The sequence below is a fragment of the Asparagus officinalis genome, chromosome 5 (genome assembly GCF_001876935.1).
Source record: "Asparagus officinalis chromosome 5, Aspof.V1, whole genome shotgun sequence".
Taxonomy (NCBI): domain Eukaryota; kingdom Viridiplantae; phylum Streptophyta; class Magnoliopsida; order Asparagales; family Asparagaceae; genus Asparagus; species Asparagus officinalis.
The window spans coordinates 39,985,612-40,004,792 of NC_033798.1; the positions used below are offsets into that span (position 1 = coordinate 39,985,612).

At 33.9% G+C, this 19,181-nt stretch overlaps 1 pseudogene; it reads right to left on the reverse strand.

Annotated features, from left to right (window-relative positions):
• On the reverse strand, positions 15,685-17,651 carry LOC109841738 (annotated as a pseudogene).

The window sequence follows — 19,181 nt, forward strand, 5'->3', positions numbered from 1 at the left end:
TCCAGATTTTTATTTATGCTGAAACTCCTTCATATTAAAATACTTAGCGGTATGTCAGATAATTATTTTGAAATGCTTCTTGATTTGCTTCGGACTGTAATCCCTGGAGGAGAGAATAGCATACCCCAAACAACTTATCAAGCCGAGAAGATTATCTCTACTCTGGGTCTTGATTATAATAAGATTGATGCATGTTCGAATGATTGTATTTTGTACCATAAAGCCAATAAAGACCTGATAATCATATTTTATTACAATTTTATACCCTCATTATCTATTTTATATGAATAAATATACCACTAATAATTATTTTTATCTTTTAATTGCAGGTTAATGAAGAATAAATCTTAAACTCTCATCTCTCAACAAAATCTCTCAACAAAAACCCATTGATTAAATGAAGAAATGAAGCAAAGAAGCACATTGGAAAATCAATTTCCAAATTATCCAAAAGCCCAGAATGAAGTCGTGTAGCCTGTAGAAGCCGGAGAAAATAAAAAAATTAAATATGAAAAAAAATGTATCAAGATAGTTGGCTGCAAAGAAACGACAATATCTCCTAATCCGGAAGGCGGAATTTAACATATAATATATGAAAATCGCCTATCTCGATGAGACGAAGGTATCCATGAAATCAAAATTTGGAAATAGTGGGCACCGATGTCGGCATCGATGTGGGCATCGATGCTAGCATCGATACCTGCATCGATGCCTGCATCGATACCAGATTACTGTAGCGCGCGTCAATGGCTGATTTTGCTTGTCTTAGGGCTCAAGTTTGATCCAATGGCTCTCATTCACTGATGTTTACTATAAATAGGGGTAGAGAGTGAGGGGTTAGAGATGTGAAAATTTTTGTAACTCCTTTTGGAGAGGAGGGCTACTCTTAATTGAGAAGGCCTTCCAAAATTGTAACTTTAGTTGCAATTAATAATAATAATTTTTTCACCACTTTAAATTTTTCTCTTCTTCTCTTTGTTGGATGATGAAGATGAAGATGAAGATGGAGAATTATTTGAAGGTTTGCATTTCTTTTCTTTTTCTCTTTTATTGCTTATTAGTTTAGATTTATTTCTATGCTTGTAGTTAGATTTTATTTTCTTGTTAAATAGCCAAGAGGCTAGAACCCTCTTGCCTTAGATTTATTTCATGCTTATAGAGTAGATTTATTTTCTTGCATTTAATTCTTGCAATTTTATTTTGTAGTTTAGATTTTGCAATTTATTTTGTAGTTAGATTTTAATTTCTTATACTATTCACCTTGAGGCTAGAACCCTCTTGGGTTTAGTTTTTCTTTTTGTTTATTTTTATTTTGTTTGATTCGCCTTTAGGCTAGAACCCTCTAGGGAATCACCCTTTTCTAAGAAGTGGGTTCAATTTTAGATTATCCATATCTATAATTGAATCCACCATCTTTAATTTCTTGCATTTTCTTTTATTCTAGAATTTTGTTCTTCATTCTTGATTTTTTTATTCATTTTTCCTTCTCACCTTATTGATCATACTCAAATCCACTCTCACTTACACTTTGCACCTATTCACACACTATTTTCATTCTCTCAATCTCTTCACAATGACATTTACTCATCACTCCTATTTGTCACGCATACAAAATAAGAACCGATTTTATATTTTCTCCTACAAAACACCTTCCTCGTGGGATCGATATCTTAAATACTATAACTTGACACGGTTGTGCACTTGCAACCTTTTTGGTACATGTTTATGCCGCATCAAGTTTTTAGCGCCGTTGCCGGGGAGGGTGCTTAAGTAGGTTTTAATTATTTTGGTTCTTTAACTTGTGTGTTTTTTGTGAAGGAAACGCTTGGAGCTTGAAGATCGCGGATTGGAGAGCTAGGATTTGAAGATTTGCTTTCAGGTAAGTCCTCTTTCTATTTTTTAATTCTACCCTTTAGCTACTTCTTCACAATTAGAGACAATTAGGACTTAAAAAAAGAGATTTTATTTTTTGTTGACCATAATAAAATTCATCCTCCACTTTGACATTTACTAACAAGATAATAAATTCAAACAAATCCCCCCTTCTCATTTGTTTGATTGTTAACCCTAATAAAAAAAAGATTTTTCTTTTTTCCATCCTTTTTAGTTGCTTTTAATTCATAGGGTTGCATTTCATATAGTGTAGGAATTCACGAAGTGATTTGAGCATCTTGATTTGGCACACACTTCAAAATATTTTTAAGGGCAAAACCCCATAATCAAGATAAGGTGAGGGATTTCATCACCCTTTCCTTAGCCTAAAAATCACTAATTCCTCACTACATCATCCAAGCCTAATAAAACTCATTAGACGTTGGCCCCTAAGGATTCGAGCTTAATAAGGAACAAAGAATCCTTAAGTGAACCGGTTTAAGTTTTCTCAGATTAGTTGGTGTCTAAGGCAAGGTTTAGGGGTTGCGTAAAGCGCTCCGCAAGGAAAGAGGTACTTAATTGATCTTTGATCACCCTCTAGTACTATCCTTACCTGGCTAACTACCTGGGTAAAACTTTGATCTTTTCACTGTAGGAGTTTTTGGTTAGGAGCTGGTCTAGTTGAGTTAGGCTAAACCCTAGAATTAGAGTTGATTGAAAAGTGATTGTTTTGATTTGTTTCAGTTAGGATTTTTCTTTTTCTTTATCTTCTCAAAAAAAAAACTAATTTAAGAAAAAAAATAAAAAGAAATATTTTGGTGTATGCAACAGTGGATTAGGGATAATACACATCGATTAATTCGCTTTGAACCAATCATAGAAATGGAGCATCCTAATCCACCCGTTCTTCATGATATGTGCTATCCCATTAGGAATGCAATCCCCTCATGCATTAGGCTCCCCGAAACAAATGGAATAAGTTTTGAGCTTAGACCGCAATACATAAACATGCTTCCCAAATTCCTTGGTAATGAAAACATTGCATGGAATCAGGGAAACCACTCCGAAACTCAAAACTTCACTCCCTCTTTGACCCAACATTTTCCTTGGGAAAACACAGTTCCTTTTAATTCTCATCCACAATTTCAACAACTCAATCTGTCACATCAAAATCAGTCTCCTCATCATCAAGTTGTAACTCACACTCCTCTTGATACAGATCATGATGAACGTCTCAATTTTTTGGAAAAAGGTTTTGAAATCATTATTAAGGCCTCCACACTAGCCACGGATATGTTAACTCAAACATCTTACACGATGAACTCCTTTATGCAATCAACCGAACTCATACTTAACTCTAACACTCAAGCCCTAGCTAGATTAGAAACCCATATTGATCAACTAGCTAGTGCCATAAGTGAAGTAGAGGAAGGAGAAATTCTGAGTCAACCCATGGTCAATCCTAAGGACACTAAAATGAATGCACTACAGTCAGGAAAACAAGTCGATAATCAGGAAAAAACACATTTAAGCCAAATTCTTGTCCCAATTCATTCTTCCCCTGATAATTCAATTCAGGAAAGACCGGGAGAAGAAGAAGAAGAGTCAGATCTAAGTTTTGAGGAAATTTTCGGTGAGGAGCTAAAAATATTAGGAGAAGCAGATCGGGTTTGTCAAAATAAAGAAACTGTGTTGGACAATTGCTGCTTTGAACTGAATTTTGAAAAACTCTTTCTTGATGAACTAAGATTTTTGGAAAATAAACAACAACCAAATTTTTACACATCAACCATGAATCTTGGGGTTGAGAAAATTGTTAAAGAAAAATTGGTTGTTAGAGAACAAACATTCACAAATCAAGAATCTAAGTCCAATATGCATGACACCAATAATACCTACCTTCCATTGCCACAAAAATCATTGAACACCCCGGAATGCTTAGAATTTCAGCACATTGTTGATTATATCATGTTGAATTTATTTAAAATCCGTGGGAGAATTTTCAGCAATAAGGTAGGATTCAATGTAGAACATGAACTCTTCATGTTGAATATTTCATTCTACATTGTTTATTTTGTTTATTTCAGAATAATAAAAAGAATTTATTCTTCTCTCATGTGAGAGTTTCTTGTTCAGTTTTCAAAAAAAAAAGAAAAAAAAAGAAGAAGAAAAAAAAAGAAGAAAAAAAAGAAAAAAAGAGAAAAAGAGAAAAAAAGAAAAAAAAGAGAAAAAGAGAAAAAAAGAAAAAAAAAGAAAAAAGAATAAATTTTTGTTTTCATCCTCCTCAGACCAAAGGTAATTACAGATTTTTATCAGCCGACCAAATGTAAGTGCTTCACTTATTATCTGCTTTACTTTATGCATCATAGAGTTTGCATTGAGGATAATGCAAAATTTAGGTGTGAGGGTGGGAATTAGTTATTTTTTTCTCTTTATTTTACATTTTTAGTTACATTTTTCCCTTTTTCTTTTAAAAAATAATTTTATAAAAATATCGTCACTTGCCAAATTGATAGAGTTATGTAATAATTGATTTATTTGATAAATTTAAAATTTTTTAATCCCTAGTTGGTTATTTACTTAAGTTCACCTTTTATGATAACTCTAAATAAATTTCTTAAGAAATGATTTTCAAAGTAGTATACTTTACTTAAGCCTTAACTTAGACTTTTATTTAAAATAATGAAATTTTTGCATGCTTAACTTAGAGTTGAAAATAATTTTTTTTCAAAGTATCTTGATTTACATATTTTTAAAATATATATACATATACAAAAAAAAATTGCAAAAGAAGAGTGTGAAAAATGGGCACCAAAAAGAAAAAAAAACTCTTGAATTCAATGTGATTCTATCTTATAAAGCCTAAGCTGACCGAGTAATTAAGCCCAAGGAGTATTTCCATACTTAATGACCTAAGCCCATTTGGGTTGGGATCCATTGGCCCAAAACTCGTTAAATGGTCACTAGAAAGCCCGTTAAAGTAAAAAAAAATCACCAAGAAAGAAAGAGTTAAAAAAATTAAAAAAAAAACTAATAAATGTTTTATAATTGTATATATGGTCTTGGAAAATATTTTAAATCAAGCAACTTAAAAATTATTTAAAACAAAGAGTTAGCATGTTCTTTTCAAAACTTTTAAATTAAATTTCTAAGTTTGGCTTGGTTTTGTATTGCTACAATGAGAAGATTTTCTTAAAAATATACCTTAGAGTTATATATAAAAATGTTTTCTTGAGTGATAACTGGCTCCAATTAGATTATCTAAAAGTTATCAAGTGAATTTAGTTATTTACTGACTTCTTTAATTTGGCAAGTTGACCGAATTTTGTGGGTATATTCACTGCAAACCCTCACGAGACTACAACTCGTCCACTAGGGTAACCTAGGGGTTTAAAGGCTTGTTGTATGCGCTAAATACAACCGCGATTCCTGCGAAAGTGAGTTAGGATTTTCTTTTTATTTTCTTTGCTAGAGGACTAGCAAAAGTTTAGGTGTGGGGGTATTTGATAATCATATTTTATTACAATTTTATACCCTCATTATCTATTTTATATGAATAAATATACCACTAATAATTATTTTTATCTTTTAATTGCAGGTTAATGAAGAATAAATCTCAAACTCTCATCTCTCAACAAAAACCCATTGATTAAATGAAGAAATGAAGCAAAGAAGCACATTGGAAAATCAATTTCCAAATTATCCAAAAGCCCAGAATGAAGTCGTGTAGCCTGTAGAACCCGGAGAAAATCAAAAATCCAATATGAAAAGAAATCATATTCAAAATGGTTGGCCACAAAGAAACGACGATATCTCCTAATCCGGAAGGCGGAATTTAACATATAATATATGAAAATCGCCTATCTCGACGAGACGAAGCTATCCGTGAAATCAGAATTTGAAAATAATGGGCATCGATGTCGGCATCGATGTGGGCATCGATGCTGGCATCGATACCTGCATCGATGCCTGCAACGATACCAGATTACTGTAGCGCGCGTCAATGGCTGATTTTGCTTGTCTTGGGGCTCAAGTTTGATCCAATGGCTCTCATTCACTGATGTTTACTATAAATAGGGGTAGAGAGTGAGGGGTTAGAGGTGTGAAAATTTTTGTAACTCCTTTTGGAGAGGAGGGCTACTCTTAATTGAGAAGGCCTTCCAAAATTGTAACTTTTTATTGCAATTAATAATAATAATTTTTTCACCACTTTAAATATTTCTTCTCTTTGTTGGATGATGAAGATGGAGATGAAGAATTATTTAGAGGTTTGCATTTTCTTTCCTTTTTCTCTTTTATTTCCTTTTTATTGCTTATTAGTGTAGATTTATTTCTATGCTTGTAGTTTAGATTTTATTTTCTTGTTAAATAGCCAAGAGGCTAGAACCCTCTTGCCTTAGATTTATTTCATGCTTATAGAATAGATTTAATTTCTTGCATTTAATTCTTGCAATTTTATTTTGTAGTTTAGATTTTGCACTTTATTTTGTAGTTAGATTTTAATTTCTTATACTATTCACCTTGAGGCTAGAACCCTCTTGGGTTTAGTTTTTCTTTTTGTTTATTTTTATTTTGTTTGATTCGCCTTTAGGCTAGAACCCTCTAGGGAATCACCCTTTTCTAAGAAGTGGGTTCAATTTTAGATTATCCATATCTATAATTGAATCCACCATCTTTAATTTCTTTCATTTTCTTTTATTCTAGAATTTTGTTCTTCATTCTTGATTTTTTTTATTCATTTTTCCTTCTCACCTTATTGATCATACTCAATTCCACTCTCACTTACACTTTGCACCTATTCACACACTATTTTCATTCTCTCAATCTCTTCACAATCACATTTACTCATCACTCCTATTTGTCACGCACACAAAATAAGAACCGATTTTATATTTTCTCCTACAAAACACCTTCCTAGTGGGATCGATATCTTAAATACTATAACTTGACACGGTTGTACACTTGCAACCTTTTTGGTACATGTTTATGCCGCATCAAGTTTTTGGCGCCGTTGCCGGGGAAGGTGCTTAAGTAGGTTTTAATTATTTTGGGCTGATGCTTTAGCTTGGAAGCATGTTGATAAAATTTATCCTCGTTTTGCCAAAGATTGCAGAAATGTAAGACTGGGTCTATCAAGCGACGGATTCAATCCATTTGGGATAATGAACTCTGGCTGGTCTACGTGGCCAGTTGTATTAATGTCATATAATTTACCTCCATTGCTTTGTATGAAACAGCCGTTTATGATACTTTCATTACTGATACCCGGTAAGCATGCTCCGGGAAATGATATTGATGTCTACTTAGAGCCTCTAATTGATGAGCTAAAACAATTATGATCTGAGGGTATTTTACCATATGATGCACATTTAAAAGAGTCGTTTAGTTTACGTGCTATTCTATTATGGATGATTAATGATTTTCCAGCTTATGCTAATCTGTCCGGGTACTCTACGAAGGGCAAGTGTGCTTGTCCTGTATGTGGTCCAGAATTTGAAGCTCTTCAATTACCACATAGCCTAAAGAGTTATTATTGGTTTAATCGAAGGTGGTTGCCCTTGAGTCATAAGTACAGAAAATTATCAGCTAAGTTTGATGGCACAGTTGAGAAAAGAATAAAGTCGCGTCAACTGACAGGTAATGAGATCATTCAATTACTTGAGGGGTTTTCAAAAGTTGTGTTTGGAAAAAAACGCTATTCTAAATTTAACCCGCTTGGAGTAAGAGATTACTTAAAGTTAAAAAAGCCATTGAAGCGTAAGCGAAAGGTCCGTAAAATGCAAGTTGAGGACGAAGCCCAAAAATTACCTAGAGGATGGACTAAATTTAGTATCTTCTTTCAGCTACCTTACTGGCAGAATCTTAAAATCCGACACAACTTAGATGTTATGCATATTGAGAAAAATATATGTGATAACATAGTATCAACTCTCCTACAAGATGCAAACAAGTTGAAGGATGATCTACGGGTGCGCCAAGATCTGACTGCTTTGAATATCCGAAATGATTTGCAAGCTCAAGACGTTGGCCTTAAAAAATTAAAGTTTCCTCCGTCTCGTGTTACAATGTCAAATGAGCAGATGCAACAAGTTTGTGAAATTCTCAAATCGGTAAATTCGCCGGATGGTTACTCTGCTAACATTTCAAATAATGTCCAGGTGCAAGAGAGAAAACTCTTAGGTCTGAAGACACATGATTATCATGTTCTTCTCCATCAATTGCTTCCTGTTGCAATCCGTAACAATATGGATAAAGAAGCGTCAAAGATTATTATTGAGTATTATGGATTTTTCAGAAAATTATGCTCTAAAGTCATAGATGTAGATGACTTTAAGAAACTTGAAGCCGATGTCCGAGTTACTCTATGCAATATGGAAGTAATATTCCCTCCTTCATTTTTTACAATTATGGTCCATCTTACCCAGCATCTTACAAGAGAGGCTAGAATCGCCGGTCCTGTTACTTATCATTGGATGTATCCGATTGAAAGGTAATTTACGATTTTTCTTATATTTATTAATTGTATATGCATTTTTAAAATTACCATGCTAATAATTAACTTTTATGATTATAAGATACTTGTGCTGCATGAAAAACAATGTTCACAATCGAGCTCGTCCTGAGGGCTCGATAGTTGACGGATACGTGGCTAACGAATGCTTTGTGTTTGCATCACGTTACATGCGTAAGAAGAAAACCACATCTCAAGCACCTCAAAAGGAGAGGAAGCGTGAAAAATACCCGAGATCTCTCTTAGATCAAATTCATGCATATGTGTTGGAAAACCTTGATATGTTCAAAGACTATCGAAGGTCACAAATAAAATTTGTAATATAGATGAGAAATATTCATTTTACATATAGTATATCAATACAAACTTATATATTGTTTATATAGGAGACATCTGGAGAAGCTTAAGAATGAAACAACCGGTAGGAATGCAGCGCACAATATTCAGAAAAGACATAAGAAAGAATTTTCTGATTGGTTAAGATTTGATGTAAGTGTTTTACAATTAATTATTGAACATTCATAATATAACATCGCCTAAATATTCTCAAATTGTTTGTCTTAATTAATTATTGAACATTCATAATATAACATCACCTAAATATTCTCAAATTGTTTGTCTTAGGTTAAAAAATCACTTCTTGATGATACTACATTACCAGATGAAATTATTATCCATGCACAATGTCCTTATCATGAAATGAGACGTTATAATGAGCATTTGGTGAACGGATATAAATTTCGAACGTTAGAGACCGATGATAGGAGGGTAACTCAGAACAGTGGGGTCATGGGCTTGTTTGCTCAAGAATGTTTTTCAAGTATAAGAGATCAGAATCCAATTCTAGTTGACATATTATATTATGGCCAATTAGAAGATATTGTTGAGGTAATTTACGGGTTTGGTAAACCCAAACAATGTACTTACACGATGTTCAAGGTTCAGTGGTGTCCTGCAAAAAATCAAAAGGATCATTATGGATTTACACTAGTCAATCTTCACCGAGAAGTATATACGGATAAGAAATTTATTTTTGCAGAACAAGCTGATCAGTGCTTCTTTGTGAAAGATCCGAATGTCATGTCTGATTGGGTGGTTTTGTACAAGGAGCCAAGGCTGTTGTTCTTCCTAATAACAATAAAAAAATATTAAAGAAAGTGAAGATAATTATAGTGAACCAATTGGTTCACCTGATGATGTTTGGCAAGAATTCTCTTACGCACAGAATGTGACGCTGGATGTAGGTATGAACTATATATGTTACACCACATTATCGATTTTTATCTTCTCATAATAAAAACAATAATGCATTTCATAACAACATATCTCATGAGCATGTATACAATTTTTTCTTAACAATTGTCTTTATTAAATTTGCAGATGAGGAGGATTAGGAGGCTCTTTGACCAGCCGGCTGACCGATCACGGAGTATCACCCCAGGTAGTGGTGCTGATGATACACTACCATCTCCGGATGCAGGTATAAAAATTAATTAATACTTTAATATATTTTATAAATTTTTAGTTATCTAGCTCATAGTATTCATTTGTTGCAGATGTGGGATATTCATCACCCAGCGGTTCTGATGCAGCACCAGAATCATCCCCCGACACAGGTATTAAATATTTAATAATTGATAATGGTCAATTAAAATTTAATATTAATGATTCTTCTTTCTTATGTAGGTGCTACTTGGACCCCGACATATCCATCATATACATTCCATACTGACTTGCGGCCAAAGACCCAGGACTTTCTCAGTTTACCTTTACCTCCGGACTCTCATAAGTCCAAGGCTGACTCAAGGAAGTACCACCCACGTGCTGTGAGAAAGTTACAGGAAATGCTTCCTATGTTGGAGACTAGGAAAGCTGATGCACTCGCAGCAAAAGAAAGAGAGATAGCGAATGGTATATTGTATAAATACTTTTAATTTTCATATTTGTATATTATATGATATATTATCATGTTGTTATTATTGTAGGTGCTAAGTCAGATCGCATAGAGGGACAACATGGCGGAGGTAAGCCTGACTCTAAACAACCGCCAAGAGGAATGGGGCCATTATTAGGTGGAATAGTTCTAATATGCCCGCTGGTCCTTGGTCGACCAGATTGAATGCATATATTAGGGTTCTCGTGCGTAGAGTGACCATTATCAACCCTTATTTTCATTTTCGAGAATTACCATGGACCGCATACGAGGCGATATGGACTGAGCTTATGGTAAGTGCATATTGTTTCAGATTTTCATTTATTAATAATTAGTAACTGATATTAAATTATCCTTACTAAATGTGTATGTAAATCTACAGGACTGCTTCTGCCTTGAGGACTTTGAGGGGGCTTGGAATTATGTGTTTAGTGTCAAGGTTGAAGCAGTCCTCAAACAATGGAGGCATGAGATCAAACATGAAACCTATGACAGGTATGAGGAGGACTGGTAGAGGTTTTTAAACCTCGATGACCGAGTTGACGAGATTCATTTCACGGCTCTCCTCATGTATTGGGACAGCGATGCCGCCAAGGTTAGTTTCATGAAATTTAGTTTATAATTTTAAGATATTAATTCATTTTATATTTACAGATTTCTTTTAAAGAATAAATCTACGAAGGGGTCAGAAAATAGAAGAAAGAAGCTGCATGACCATCACTTAGGCTCACACTCCTACGCCAATCTGGAGGATGTTTATTGTCAGGATACGGTATATGTCATTTAAAGATTTAAAAGATCTTAATGTTTAGTATGATTATGAAATCTCAAAATTTATAATATGACAGGAGAAATCATTAATGTCGATACACTTGAGGGAAAAAGCGGCATATGGTACTTTCCGTGAACAATATAGGGGTGATGAGAAGAATCGGGATAAGATCACGGTAAATCTCGAGTTAGTGGTGAGACTTATACATATCTTGAGTAGTATTATTAATTCAATTTTGTTAACATTACGAGGAAATGAGAACACAAATAATATGGTCATTATCTTGAATTAACTATAAATTTATGCTTTAGGAGGGATTTGAGACTGCATCCAAGGAGGCTGTATCTGTGTACATTTCGCAGGAGGAGGAACAAATCGAGCCGGACCCTCACATGCTTTCTGCACAGGAGAACATCAATCTCACACAGAACCTGATGGGTCATAATAGGTAAGGATGGTGAAAAATCGAATCGATTTGAATACTACATAGTATTTATATTTGTTTATCATTATTGAATTTGAGAGCAAAGTTTAATATTTATTTCTCCCTAATAATAGGAGAGGAAGATGTCATCTGCATAGTGTCAGAGCTTCACTCGGTATAAGCATTAGATCGTCCACAGCATCCTCCACACCATCTACATCAATGAGAGCAGCCACAAGCAGTTTCCAGGCTATGCCATTTGTCGCACGTATCTCTGCGCATCTGATTGACAAAATTGACCCGGTGCTACATATTCAGGTGACTAATGAGATGACTAGAGTTGCGCTGACGACGAACTCGATGGACGATCTCATGGCGTATGTTATACAATATTTAGGCGGTGCTATTCCTTATAGAGCGTATGGTGGTATCATACAGATCATTAGCTCGATTGGCGATAATTCCGGCGCTAGACAGAGTAGTGCTCAGGTACCTTATTTTTTCTTATATTTATAAATTCATTTTTATCTAATATGTTATCAAACACTACATAATGATTATTCAATTAAACATTCAGAGTGGAGATATTGGAGGGAGCAGCACCCGTTCTCGTAATCGGGATAGAGATACCCCCGCCGTCGACGATGGATGAGGTTTTTTTATTTTTAATACAATAAGCAGTTTTATTTGTTATAACACTACATTTATTCATGTCGTGTATCCTATCTTAGTCATGTGCATTGTTAGTATATATGTTGTTGGATGTGTATTAGACGGAACTGATTGATGTATATTTTGAAGTGGATGGTTGGATTTGTACAATGTGTTGGATTTGGTTATATTTGGTTTTTGAATGGAATTGTTATGAATTTTGATTATAATTGGATGGTTGAATGTATTCACGTGTACAGTATTTTCTGGATGTATTCATATATTAATGTAATTATACAGGAAAGTATAAATTGTAATTAATTTTTTTTTCTGGAAAAAAGGCAACCTAGACGAAATTCCGTCTAGATTGAGTCAACCAAGACGGAACTTCATCTAGGTTGTGAAAAACTAACCTAGACGGAAATTTCGTCTGGTCTGCCGTACCAGACGGAATTCCGTCTGGTATAGCAAACCAGACGGAATTGTACGACAGACCAGACGGAATTTTCGTCTGGTTTGACAGACCAGACGGGATTCCGTCTGGTCTGACAGACCAGACAAAATTCTTTATTCCGTCTAGGTTGACTTCCGTCTGGGTTGATCAACCTAGACGGAATTCCTTCTAGTTTGATTCTATCTAGACGGAAGCAAAATAAACCACCAAAACTAGACGGAATTCCGTCTAGTTGAACTAATCTAGACGGAATTTGAATCAACCTAGACGGAAATTTCCGTCTAGGTTGATCATTTTTCTACTAGTGTTTTTTTGGAAAATAAATGTCTCATAAATTTTAAGGATCTAATAATTTTATATAAAGTATTTTTCCTAAATAATAGTATTTTTAATTTATACCGTCTAATTTTTTATTGCTAAGTCGATATTAATTATCAAACAAGGTAATATTATTTATAACATAAAGTCATATAATATTAAAAATTATTTCCATTATTTAATAGATACTGTAGTAATATATGTACATAACATAAATATTTAATAATATAAATGGTTTAATTATTTCGATAGTGTTACTTTTTATGTCACTATTTCAATAGTGTTACTTAAACGAATAGTTGCATTATTATTTAATAATTATACTCTTAAATAAGTTTTTAATAACATAAGAAAATTTAAATAATTATTAAATGTATGTTAATAATAGTATAAGTACTAATAATAGAATAACTTAAATTTTTTATTCATCGTGTAATAAAATAACTTTGTAAAATGTTTATATATAATTTATTATATAATATAATATTAAATACAAAAAATGTCCACATGCAAAGCACATGCATTATACTAATAAAATATAATTGAGAAAAAAGTTATTTTCTACATTGTTTCCTTAGGATTAAAACTATTTTAACATGTAAAATAAATATTTTAACTACTATATGATCTATTTATAGAGGTAATCTTACCTATGTTAGCATGATCCTTTTGAGGGGGTCCACATAACTATCACTTTACATAGTTTCATTATGCACACCAAAAAACAACTTTATTTTTATTTCATGATTCCAATCGATTCCAAACTAAACCAAGAAAAAGGGGAAAATAAAAATAAATAATGTCTAATATGTATTTTTGTATTTTTTTGTTAAAATATGATTAAAAAATTAGATTAATCTTATTATATTTATATAAGTATGTATTAATATATACGTATATATTAGTATATAGCTATATATTATATATAAGTATACATTAATGATCATATCATACTATAATTATATATAAAAATTATATATTATATATAAAATTAAAAATCGGGTCGGGCCCGGACCCAGGCCCAGAGCCCACCCGACCCGGCTTTTTCAGGCCTTGTCTAAGCCCGGGACGGGTTCGGTCAGCCAAGTTCACGCCCTGCCGGATCCGAGTTGGGCGTCGGGGTGGGTCCGGGCCCAATGCCCATTTGGACACCTCTAGAGATGACTTAATAGGTTTATCTGGAATGATGATTGACACCGTCCATCGTGATTTGCACTCACCATTATCAATATATAGAAAAATTATATCATTTTAAAATTTCTAATTATTATTTTAGCTATGTGCAAAATGGATGAATATTATATAAGCTATTTGAAACATGAACATATTAAACTAGTTTGATTCACATTCTAGAGTACTCTAAACTATGTAAAAATTTGACGTTATACATTTGATGATGTCCTAAACAATAAGCACAGTACGGATATTCACAATATGATGAGCTGATAAGTCCATCTCATGATAAGATTTTATCTCACCATCTCACCATATTATTAATCTACCAAAAACACCCGCAAATGCTAATTATTGTCAATTAACTAACGAGGTTATTCGTGAAGAGGTTTTTAGCCGCAATAAATGAGAGAGGCTTGCATATGAGAACAACTTGAAATTATAAATAGCTGCCTAAAAGATTTAAAAATCACAAATAACAACTTGAAATTTTATTAAAAGCCTGTTGAAAAATTTTCAGTGGACTATTAGAAAATTTTATCTAGTGACTGCTTGTAAATTTTTCAAGGGTCGCTTTGTAAATTTTAAGTTGGTTAATTCTAATTTCCAAAACTTTGAGTGCGTTGTACGTAAAATTTTAAAACTTTCCTACTAAAAATTTTCAAAACTTTGAATGTGTTGTATGTAAAATATCACTGGGGGCAGGGGCGCTATTTGTAAAAATCCTAGGGTTGCAATTTTTGAAACATTCATATATTATTTGTACCTCTTTCAGGGGTCTTTTTGTAAAAGTTTTAGAGGGTTATTTGTAATTTTTAAAACTTTTAAGGGCTATTTGTAAAGATGCAGTAGCTATTTATAATTCTGAAGCTTTCGTGGAAATTTTCTAACTTTTTCACGTGTTTTTGTAAAATTTTAGTGGGTTATTTATAATTTTGAAAACTTTCAGATCAATAGCAGTCCACTCTGCAAATAAAATTGCGTCAGATAAAAGGTCCTGCAACATCATCAACAAGAACTAACACAAAAAAAGTTTAAAAAGGACCTAATATGATGACAAAAAGGATATTAGAAATATTTATTGATGCCTTGTAAAATTCAATGACTCAAATGAAATTTAGCTAAAATATTATACACCTATACTGATGTTTGGCAAATATTACGTATTCACGTTAACCAAGAGTACAGCACTTGGCAACTACAGATTAATTAGAGCACGTAGAGATGAAAAAGAAACCTTCAATTTTACCATCCAGTCCTTGGTTTAATATATTCCTTCCATTTCACAGCCAATTTTCAAACAACTAACAAAAAAAATTTAAACTAATTGGCAACAAAATGAGAACATACATGGGAGCTTAATTACCTTCTTTTTCTATATCCATTCAGAAGGGTGAAAAACATGATTAGAGCTACATGAAAATCAATCTCACAACGGCAAACAAACTATTCTTTCTTCTAAACTTAAAGTGAGATCTATGTACTCCACAAATTGCTAAAACAACAAAAGATCACACATCAATCCATCAAATTTAAGAGAAGTTAATTAAGTCAATCGATCATCAAGCCCAAAGCATCAAATACCGTCATCAAAAGGGATAGATGTAGAAGGCAACCACTCGTCACCCTTGATAAATCGAGAAACGCTAAAGTTTCTTGCTTCCTCGTATTGCATCAAGTGGAATCCAGGCCAATTTATCCTCGTGTCCTGTGTCCCCTTTCCTGGACCATAATTAGCATATTCACCATAGTACACCTTATACATGGCGGGGTCGTCCCCGTCGGACCACTTCATCCATCCGCTTGGGTCGACAATGCTGTCCATATATGATTTGATGTATACGGTCACTGCGTAGGTCTTCCACGGTCGACCCAAGAACGTCTTGACTGATACGTTACTAGCAGCGAGCTCCTATGATGGTAGAATGGAACAGTTTTGAAGAGAAAAGCCTCTGATATCGTCTTCATCTTTACGACCTTGTGCTGTGATGGTATTAGACTGTCCTGATGCCGGTAACTTGACGTAGATGTTGCACATCTGAAAGACGGCTGTTGCGTCACCGAAGATGAAGTCGACGGTGCCGGAGATGTCACACTCACGGTAGAACTGGTGACCAAGGCGTGCGTAAAGAGTATCTTGGTACCCGTCGATCGCACATCGGTAGAACGCGGCCATATCGGCATCGACCCGCAGTGCCACGGCCTGGTTCTTAGATGCGCCAGCCGTGTTGATAAAAGAGATGTCTCGGGCTATAAAGCCTTGGCCTAAGACAGCTGGAATTAATGGAGGTATGGTCAGACATAATCTTGATATCAAGTGCGCATTAATACTAGAACATTTTGAAAGGCTTAGATAACATGGCGAGCTGGAGGGCTGGAATTATTTTTAATAGCGTCTAGTGGGCTATGTCATGGGCTTGAAACATTGCATTTGCAGGCCTACTGTGGGCTGATACATGGATTGGCATTGTTTTTAGTGTCACTAACTGGGCTACTACATGGGTTATAACCTTAATGTGAGATAATAAATAAGTTTTAAACGCTTCAAAGTAATCACGAATTATGTAAAAATAAATTGAAAAACTGCAGAAATTTGTCTGAGAATTACACGTGGAATATATATATATATATATATATATTTTAAAGGCAACACAGTTAATCCTAATGAAAAACTGCAGAAATTATAATATCTAGTGACTATGATATATTTTCTGCACAATTGAAAAGGTTACTAACCAACAGTTGCAGAATACAAAGTTTTGCAGCCATCACCGACACTTCTGTTCCCTCTGATTTCTGTAACATTACTCCCTTCTCCATACAGCATGAGGTTTGGTTTGTTCTCGGGGATCTCCAAATATTCATAATATATTCCTGCTTTGACTTTTATGATTGTTCGGTAATTGCTATTGTTTGGAGCGAACGATATTGCATCCCCAATCTTCGTGAAATTCCCGCTCCCATCTTGAGCAACAATCAACGTCTGCGTGGAACATTCGGGTCAAAGTATAGCAAAGACAATGACGTTCTCGAGTGAAAATTAATAAACACTAGAAGCTATATAGGCCGGCCCATGAAAAATAAAGAAAAAGATTAAAATTAAAGTCCAGTAACCCAGAGCCTGAATTCATATATTTAACAGGCATATCAGAAACTAATTAGATTGTGAAAAATGAACCTTACGCAGAGCCTGAATTCATATATTTAACAGGCATATCAGAAACTAATTAGATTGTGAAAAATGAACCTTACGCTAAAAAATGTGTCCTTGCTTATGTTTTAACATTTAGCTTTTTTATACATCCACAAAATGAACCTTACGCTAAAAAATGTGTCCTTGCTTATGTTTTAACATTTAGCTTTTTTATACATCCACAACAAAATCGAAAGCCACAAACCTACTAAATTCAATGAAAATTTTACCTCCAAACCCCCCGAATGCATGGATGCCAACGTCGCGGTTGAGCTGGTGGTGGTCATCTGGACAAGAAAGAAGATAGCAAGGACGAAGATGAGAAAGCCAGAGTGAAATGATGTCGTCATGTTGAAGAGAATTGAGAGAAACGTGCGAGAACGATTTAACTAGGCTTAGGGTTTTTTCTTCCTCTTTTTTTCTTGAATATCACTACAACTATTGCGACATGAAGCACAAAAACAAGCTAGCTAATTAAGTCCCAAATATCAAATATATAATAAGCATCTAACCACAATGTTCACATGCAAAGGTGATATGAATGGGTTAATTCACTGCATGCAAATTTGAGCTGCATGTGATCGATGATTAAAGGGGTAATGAGTAACTGACAAGGAACCCATATGTATTAGTAAGAGAGAAAAAATATCAAGGAATATATCTATATATGAATGAGGATAGAAAATTTGTTATTACCCTTCATATTCAAGCTATGACTTAAATGGCCTCTCCTCACTGTATACCATTAATAGACAAACTGCATGCCAAACCATTTAATTATGTTAATCTCCGTATATAGAATGCGCAGATATTTGAGTGCAGAACTTTTATTAGGTTGACAGTTGATCCACAAAATTATGGAGACAATTATGACGGATCGATCAATCTATAAAAACTTAACAAGATGAACCCAAAAGTTGACACCAGCTGTCAATACAAATTAGCATGAACTACGTATACCTAGTGCTTCTATCTTCATATTTATTTAATAATAGTTTTGAATTTCTTAGGCTTTTTATCCATACCAATTAATGAATGAGTTAATGCAATAAAAAATGAGGACCTTCTAACGTGAAGGAAATACACGTGATTGAGAGATGATTCTATCATAATCTCGATCGACAGTGTAACTCCTTTTTAATGATTCGATATTACTTATAGAATCAAGTATTGTCTCAAGCAAGAGCCTATCTAAGTTGATGGTATCACCAAATTTAAGCATTCCATAAATATAGGCCAGCTTATTAATGAAGTTTGTTTGTTTTTTTCTCGGATGAGAGGTGGTTAGAATATTCGATGATACGCCTCAAACCATGATAATAATTATTGAGAATTTTAGCTCTAGGTATAGAAATAATAGAACGGGACGGGCGAACCTTAATCGCTTGATTTTCCTTGAAATTTTTGATTATTTTCGAAACCAAACGGTCATTTAGGAAATAGTTGCAGAACTTTTATTAGGACGATTGTGACGGATCGATCAATCTATAAAAACTTAACAAGATGAACCCAAAAATTGACACCAGCTGTCAGCACAAATTAATTAGTAAGACAGCATGAACTACGTATACCTAGTGCTTCTATCTTCATATTTATTTAATAATAGTTTTGAATTTCTTAGGCTTTTTATCCTTACCAATTAATGAATGAGTTAATGCAATAAAAAATGAGGACCTTCTAACGTGAAGGAAATACACGTGATTGAGAGATGATTGTATAGTGTATCATAATCTCGATCGACAGTGTAACTCCTTTTTAATGATTCGATATTACTTATAGAATCTCTCAAGCAAGAGCCTATCTAAATTGATGGTATCACCAAATTTAAGCATTCCATAAATATAGGCCAGCTTATTAACGAAGTTTGTTTGTTTTTTCTC